This window comes from Glycine soja, chromosome 19 (genome assembly GCF_004193775.1).
Source record: "Glycine soja cultivar W05 chromosome 19, ASM419377v2, whole genome shotgun sequence".
Classification (NCBI taxonomy): Eukaryota; Viridiplantae; Streptophyta; class Magnoliopsida; order Fabales; family Fabaceae; genus Glycine; species Glycine soja.
The window spans coordinates 5,315,688-5,324,027 of record NC_041020.1 but is presented as its reverse complement, the minus strand read 5'-3'; the positions used below and the strand labels follow the sequence as shown (position 1 = coordinate 5,324,027).

Here is an 8,340-nt window from a genome sequence, read left to right as displayed (position 1 = left end):
TCTAAAGTTCATTGACTTTATTCATTGAAATTGAAGGATTTGTATTCCTGTAGCAGAATTCTCTAATTGTAGGTGTTAGTAAATGGATTTCTATTATGAATGGTTCAGTGAGTTTGGGTTTAAAAAAACAACAAACTAGTGATCCTGGAAATTCAATTTGTTAGTAGCCCAATTTGGATAAATTCTGCACAAGAACTTACAAGATAGTACTCATAATAGAAGCTGCATTCTATATCAGAAACATGGACTAGTTGTTAATGTGTAAGCATGTTTTTTCTGTACCACTTTAAGTCTAATTGAAACTTTGGCAATTTTGAAGCTGGACCACACTTTGGCAATTTTGAAGTCTAATTGAATTTTGGCAATTTTGAACACACTTGTATTTCAATACAAGCTGGAACACACTTGTAATTTAATATATTTTTTTATTTAAGTAAATTCTTAAGATTCTACAATTCGATTCTATGAGTCGAGTTTACGGAGCCTCCACGATTCTACATAGAATCGCGAGTCTGACAACCTTGGTGGTAACTCATTTGCATCTAAGGGGTCATTTTCATCAACCAATAATAACAAAAAATTTCTTAACCTGACAATAATGGTCGCTGTGAAAATTTTTCATTACAATAATAATAGAATCCCTTAGCATGTCTCTCATTGTATTGGGAAGATGTCAAGTGTTTAAAAGGTAGATTAGGGGATCAAGGAGTGGGGTTAGGGTTTGGAGTGGGTGTGGGAGGTGTGCAAGAACATGTAAAAGGCTTGGGTTTAACCATTTTGATTTTGGATTCTACTAACTTAGCAAATTTAGTGGAGTATTCCTGAAAATAGTTTAGGACACATGAAATTCTAGGGGGAATTTGAATAGGATTAATGTTTTTGTTTGACATGTATTTTTTTAGGCAAAATTGTAAATTTGGTCCCTCAGTTTATCTCCAGTTTCGGATTTGATCCCCCAGTAATTTAATTCATAAATTTGATCCCTTATTTTGTAAAATCGTGCAATGTTGGTCCTCTAGGCCACAATTGGATGTTGACTGTTAACAAGTGATGTTGACTGCCACGTGTCATGTTCTTATTGGTTGATGACTGTCATGTGTCATGTTCTGATTGGATGTCAACACCATGAAAGATGAAATACATTGCTGTTTTCATTGACTAATCAGAACATGACACGTGACAATCATCATCCAATAAGAATGTGACACGTGGTAGTCAACATCGCTTGTTAACGGTCAACGTCCAATTGTGGCATGGAAGACCAATATTGCACGATTTTACAAAATAGGGGACCAAATTCGTGAATTAAATTACTGGGAGACCAAATCTGAAACTAGAGACAAACTGAGGGACCAAAAATATAATTTTGCCATTTTTTTTATAACTTTCTCCCTTTTAATTCACACTATAACTATCATTTGTGTTGTTATTAGTTTGGAGGATATGCTGTCAAATAGTCATTGACTATTGAATATTTTGATGTTTTATTTTTGAGCAATGAATCTTGTTATATGCTCAAGTGCACGTACCGCAACGGTTAACATAACATAAATTAAAATAATAATTTATTTGTATTGTATTGTCACATGTCACAATCTATATGTAGGGAACATTACAAAATTTCAAATATAAGTAAGCCAAATAAGTAACTCTTTTTTTTCTATTTTTTTTCCCAATTGCAAAAGACAAACAAATATATCATTGCAAAATGAGAAAAGTGAAACACACTTAAGGATGATTACACTTGAGCACAAATTAAAAAATTCATTATCTTTAGGCAAGCCCAAAAATTGTTTCCCTTTCTTACAAAATTAAAATTTTCACATTTAACACGTGTCTTTGCATAGGCTAACACGATGAAGAGTGTCTTCTTATCGGAAGTCAAAACCCATATCTAACTTGGCACACGATCTTCATTTTCTTTACTTTTTGCAAACAAAACCAAAGTTCACAAATAAACTACATAATATAGAAACCATTAAATAAAATTATATAATTTTTTTCTATAAAAATATTCTCGCACAAAAATTTCTAGATGCACCACTCCATGCAACAAAACTACAATCGTAGTTTAGCCTTGCTTGAGTGGTTAAGGAGTAAACACTTGAGTGCTCTACTCAATGAATTAAATTGGTTTCGTAAGAAAGAGATGGGAATTTGGAATAAGAAAAATGGCAATGAAATTCAACCTCTAACAAGATTTTGCATTAATAAAATAAATTACAGGAAAAATATTTAAATAAAACATAAATTTATTTTAATTATCAAATTACTAAAATCACAATTTGGTACATTTTCCCAACATTGTAACAATGATCACATCTCACCTAGCTAATCAAAGGTTTTAAATTGCAGTCATAGTTGTGATTTTGTCACGGGAATGTTGACAAATAGAACTACTGTGACTGCATTTACTGTTACAATGTGATCACACAAACCCCAAAAACCTTGAAGTTGCAATTGTGGTTACAGACCATTTTTTAAAACCTTGTGTGCATATAACCCTTCTCTAAATGTCTATAGCACCAAGGTTCTGATGAATTCTCACACCCTTATTGAACTGGTCTTACAGGAGTCTACAGATAGAAGACTACATCTGCAATTATGCTTCATGCACCACAACAAATTCTTTAGTCATAGTAACTTCATAAGAAAAAGATAATTCAATATGGTACAAAAAATTCACATATGCTTGCGCATTGCTTAAATCTTGATCATGAAGCTGGAAGACCAGGCATAAAAATTGGCACTCCTAGAAATGTGTTTTTAACACTCTCCCTTTGGAATCAATTGATGCTAAGCTTCTACTTTTAGAATAATGTCTAAGTAGATAGCACAGGCTGTTGTGATGACTCTTCTGCCTGCAAACTTTCATAGTACTTGACAAGAACCTTCCATCCGCTTGGGCACATAAAACCTTTGGGCGGATTCTCCCCACTTTTTGCAAAAGCTCGCATCTGGAAACATAAATCATCAAAGAAACGATGAAAATTTGTATAGAACACTTCTCTAATTGTCGAAGGATTTCAGAAACCAACTTGATGCTACATGTGATGTGAGTAATCAAGTAACAAAACAGGAACTTATACAATATTCAGTTCACTTATGTGTCTTACAGGCACATAAGTATAACCAATATCTTAATATTTTTAAATTTACTTATTATAATCGTATATAAACTAGAACACTAACATGCGGAATTTTAGTTAAATCTGAATGCTGCATGCCTTTATTTAGTTGTTACAAGTTCCAACCAAACCCACTTATATACATATAAATTACTTTAAGTTACAGCCAGATTCAAGTAAGAAGCAGAAACTAGGATCCTGACATTGTAACCTAGGCCATGTTTGGATAAATTTCTTTATCAGCACTTCAATGAGAATAAAATAAGAAGGTAATATGCATTGACCTTCTCCCATAAATTAAAATCAACTTATGCACCTTAACTTTTGTAGAAGTTAGATGAAAAAACTTTTATAAAACTTTTATAAAAGTTAAGTACATAAGTTAATTTTAAGTTATGGGAGAAGCTCAATTCATTTGACATATTGAAAAACCGTATTGTTGACAAATACCAAATTCAAGGTTGATGGAGCCTGAAACACCTAATACAATAACAGGGAATCAAATACCTTGGTTCCATATATAAAGAGGAAATCTTTAGCACGGGTTGGGTCGAAAAATGCCATCTTGTTTAACTTAGTGTCATAAGCTGCCACCTGTAATTTAAAAATGGCAAACCAGACAACAGTTATCATCAGACATAAGTACGGTCTAAATAAGAAACAAACAATTCATCAACATTCAGCATAACTTTAGGTAGCAATAACATATTAAACTTGTGAAACTAACTTTGTGTATAAATGAGCAGAACAATTATGTCATTTCCCATCTCAAAATAAGACATGGCACGCATGACTAAGCAGTTGATTACATGATTTAATTAGGCCAGTATCAACTTTAAAGAAACTTGATACACAATATGAAGTAAAACATTGTGAGGAAGATAGCATTGAAAGAACATATCTCACAGAGGAGCAAGAACCTATAGCCATATGTTAAAGTAATACTACTTACTCTGAATGGCAAAATGTTAAGCTTCTCCAGACCAGGAGCCATGTTGAGTACCTTCTTTCCATGATCAGGGTCATACAAATCCCTTTTCTCAGTTGGGTGGCCCATACCAGTCGGATCACGACCAACAATATAGAAGTTTGCACCTGCATCTATCCGTGCCTTGGCATGCCACTGTACTTCAGTTGGACCAACATAATGCATAGGTGATGGAAATATGGCAACGATGGTAGTCTCAGGATCAAGAACTCCATCTTCTAGGACCTAAGAAGAAGCAAAGAACTTGGTAGAATAAAATTCCATGGATTGTGCAATTACAAAATGAGTAGATTGCTAAATTTGAGTGATAGTTCAATCACTTTTCAAGGTCATTTTTTTAACATCTATTGTTGTAGCACATGCACATTATGATTAGTCTTTGTTTTTTGAGAAGAACAATGGGAATTACCTTGCTATGTTGCTCCATCCTGACATCCAAGGGAACGTCGTCAGCCTTTACGAAACCTCCAAGAGGATGAAGCAGTAAAATGGGATTTTTGAAGCCTATTTCCAATAGTCGCTTACGAGTATCATTCATTAACAAGGCACGACCATTGTGTACAGGGTTTCTTAACTGAAAAGCAAAAACTGCATCTGCTTGACGCTTGTCAAATTCTTCACGAAGTTGTTTGGGAGAGAGCCTGTAGTTGTCAAGACCATCATTGTATTTGATAGGTTTTAGCACTTCCAAATCTCCTCCAATAAGCCAATTTCCTGCCGGAGTAATCACCTCCTCAACATATGGCAATCCAGGAGCAGTTGTTCCCTAAGTTCTAGCTATTCTTTCTTCCTTGTTATGCTTGTAGATTTCAATACTGCGTAGGAGCTTAATGGTTAATGAAAGCCAAGAGACACCAAGACAAAAATTTACTTCGATAGCCAGTGCACTTCAATAATTTTATTTTCAAAATAACATCTCAAAATGGCTTTATGACTTACAGTTAAAGCAAAACAAAAGACTGAAAACTAAAGGGAAGCACTCTGATAAAGTATTTACATGTGAGACATGTGAAAAGACAAGTATTAACAACTTTTACTCAGTCATTTAAGGTCTTCAACTGAGGGTCATAGTTGAATAAAGTCAGTCTCATACAATCCAAACACACAAGTTACAACACTTATTGTTTAGTTTTATATGGTTATCAAAGTAGCATGCTTGTTGTGGTGCATATTCTTGAAATTATTTATTTTAGCACCACAGAAGAAAGCACAAACTAAACCCCAGGGGAGTTTCAAGCTTCATAAACCTTCCAAACCTAACTTCCCTTCATCCGTTTTCAAGTTATTCCCTAAATTCTTCAGATCATCCCAACACCTCTTTGGTTTTTTACATGTTCAAAGGATAAAATTATGTCAAAAGGTCTTTATGATAGTCTTGCCTATAAAGACAGTTAGAAAAATGTGTGTAGATCCCAGGATGATTTTAACAAGGAGGGGTTGTGACAACTGTCAACATATTTGATAAAGATAAAGACTTTGTGGGATGAACTGGTTACATTCGGTCATTCCCAAAATGAACTGCGGTGCAGTCAAAGAGTTAACTAGCAAGAAAGGATAAGGGTCAGTTGGTTTTTCTTTGGATTTAATAATGCTAAGAGTAATGTATCATCTCAAATTTGAACTGATTCAATCCCAAACCAGAGCAAAGTTCATAACTTGGTAGCAAGAGAGGAGGCTCTACAAGACTTTCTTGCCTTTCAGAAATTTGAACAATGTTAAGACTTAAGACCTTTCATGTCAATCAGCAAGACCTTACAGAATCTCTAAAGAATGAAGACTAGATACTGATACTTCAGATCACATGACAGCTTTCGACTTATATTGTGCCCATTTAAATCATTCACCATTTGGTTGTAAGTTGTAACTAAATATTAATATCTACTTTTGGAGTTTCAATTTCCATTGGCATGCCCCTTTTATAACAACCGATACACATTCCACACACATCTACCAAATCTTTCATGAACACACGAAACATACTAAAATAGACTTCCAGAGTATGCGTAAACAACTTCAAACAAGGTGGGAATTTCAAATCTATATGTTCCAACTTGATGGTTATATTAACATGTGAACAAAATGTGCAATTTGAATAAGGTAGTTCAATAGATAAATTCTTTGAACTGTTCCATTAACTAAGCCGAAAACTCAGCCTTCTATAAAGCCTCTCGTTCAGTTTTTCAATAGTCAGCAGAAAAGGAAGAGGGCAGGGGGGGAAGTCACCCTATTCTAGCGGCAGGGCATGGCACAAGCCTCAGCCATGGTTACATTAATGTTCACAAATAATCTACCAAAGCATATCTCTGGCAGCACAAACCAAACCTAAGTCCTTTAAAACTATATGGTACAATAACCAGGGGACAAATGTAGCCAATGTGGCCGCAATTGCAGTCACGAAGAGTCCCAAAACCTTAATGTTGCAGCCAAAATTGCCGGATTATTTTTCATAAACTTGATTGGGGGCTTCAAAAATTTACATGAACCAACCCTCTTTGCAATGCTAACTTCTCGTTAGGGATTCAAATGGAGGCACCATACTCCTACACAATTTCAATCGTTAAACCACACACCAAAATGCATCCAACAACACAATTGAACAATCAACAACAAATTAAACACCAACCAGAAGCAAAACTAAACAAAAAAATAATTTAAAAAAATGCCACAAGACCAACAAACCTTCGAAGAATTGCAACACAATCTCCATGAGGCCCGAGCAACCCCACATGAGAAGAGGATCCAATTCCCTCTTTAGTCTCATCATCAATTGCCAACACAATGGGAAGGGACATGTTCACCAAAGAACCATCCTTGACCCTAAGGGAATTGAAATGCAAACTCTGAAGATACTCATCCTCCCTCATGAACCCTCTCAAGGGACTAGCCCAACCTTCCCCCACAACATGCACCCACTCAAGATCAATCCTTGTGAGCTGCACCTTTGGCAGTGACTCAGCCTCGGTGATCTTAGCACCCCTCTCACCCTCAGAAACCATAAGATCAACCAATGCACCCCCATCAGGCTCTATCAAAGAACTCTTGATCATGGTGCCACGGTGTTGTTGCACTCTTGGCCTCACTTTACACGTGGGGATGATCAAAGGGTTTGTACTATAAATGGGTTTGGGACGAATCTTGGCGTTGGAACAGGTTTTGGAAGTCGTTACCTTGTTTGCATGGTGGTGGCTGTTGAGGGTAAAGTTGGAAAAAGAAGAAGAAGAAGCCAGGTGTAGTTTGATGGTTAGACTTAGAGACATGCTATAGTGGGAAAAAAATGAGAGAGAGAGAGAGAGAAATAAGTGGGTTTGTGAAGAGAAGGAAAGTGAGTAAAAACCACTAACGAGTGCAACGTAGGGAACACAGAAACAAAATAGGAGTATTATGGTATATTAATGTGTTGTGTTGTGTTGTTGTGGTATATGGCACAGTTTTGCTCACAACCACTACCTATGAATATGGCAAACATGTTGGAGTGATAAGGCCACGCAAGTGGGGAGGATCTCCATTGTGCTTTTTTTGAGTGTGTGGATGAGAAAAGGGTGGCAATCATTGCTCCTGGCTGCAACTGGCACTACTACAAAAGCAGAATTCAACGTCAGTTAAAATGGGTACACTACATCGGTTGAAGACTGTCGTTGTTTGCGACGACGTAATAAATTCGATGGCTTTCAAAGACGGTCATAGAAAACCGTCGTAGATATTACAGAATTCTAAGACGGGCTGTCGGTCACCCCTGTCTTTAGAACTTACTAGAGGAAGCTGAGAGATTGCTTCATTTGGGTTTGTTGTGTTCACATACAGACCCTAGTATTAGACCAACAATGAGGCAGGTTGTGAAAATTTTGGAGGTGGAAATTGACAGCATTGAGTCTGATGAAGATAACATGGAAATGAGTTTGCTTGGAAAAATAAGATCAGCTACTACGTGGTCTAAAGCTGAATGTGCTTTACCATACAGTGGTTACCCTTCTTTTGATGAAGTTAAGATGTTCAGTTTTAATTCTAGGACTTCTAGAAGTGGCTCAAGTACCTTTCCAGGATCAGAATCAGAAATCACCAGTATTAATATGTAACCCCCATAGTTAGTTGAATAATTAGAGAGTTAGTTAGGGGCTGAGTTGAAAAGGGGTTCAGAGGGAGATTCAACTCTTTCCATCAGTACTCATAACATTTCATACAAGCTACTGCAACTACCAAAATGTTTCATCTTAACGGCAATTATAA

The 8,340-nt window shown here is 36.0% G+C and overlaps 1 pseudogene; it reads right to left on the bottom strand.

The window, feature by feature from the left end:
* Positions 1–2,694: 2,694 nt before the first annotated feature.
* Positions 2,695–7,435, bottom strand: LOC114398194 (annotated as a pseudogene).
* Positions 7,436–8,340: the final 905 nt, after the last annotated feature.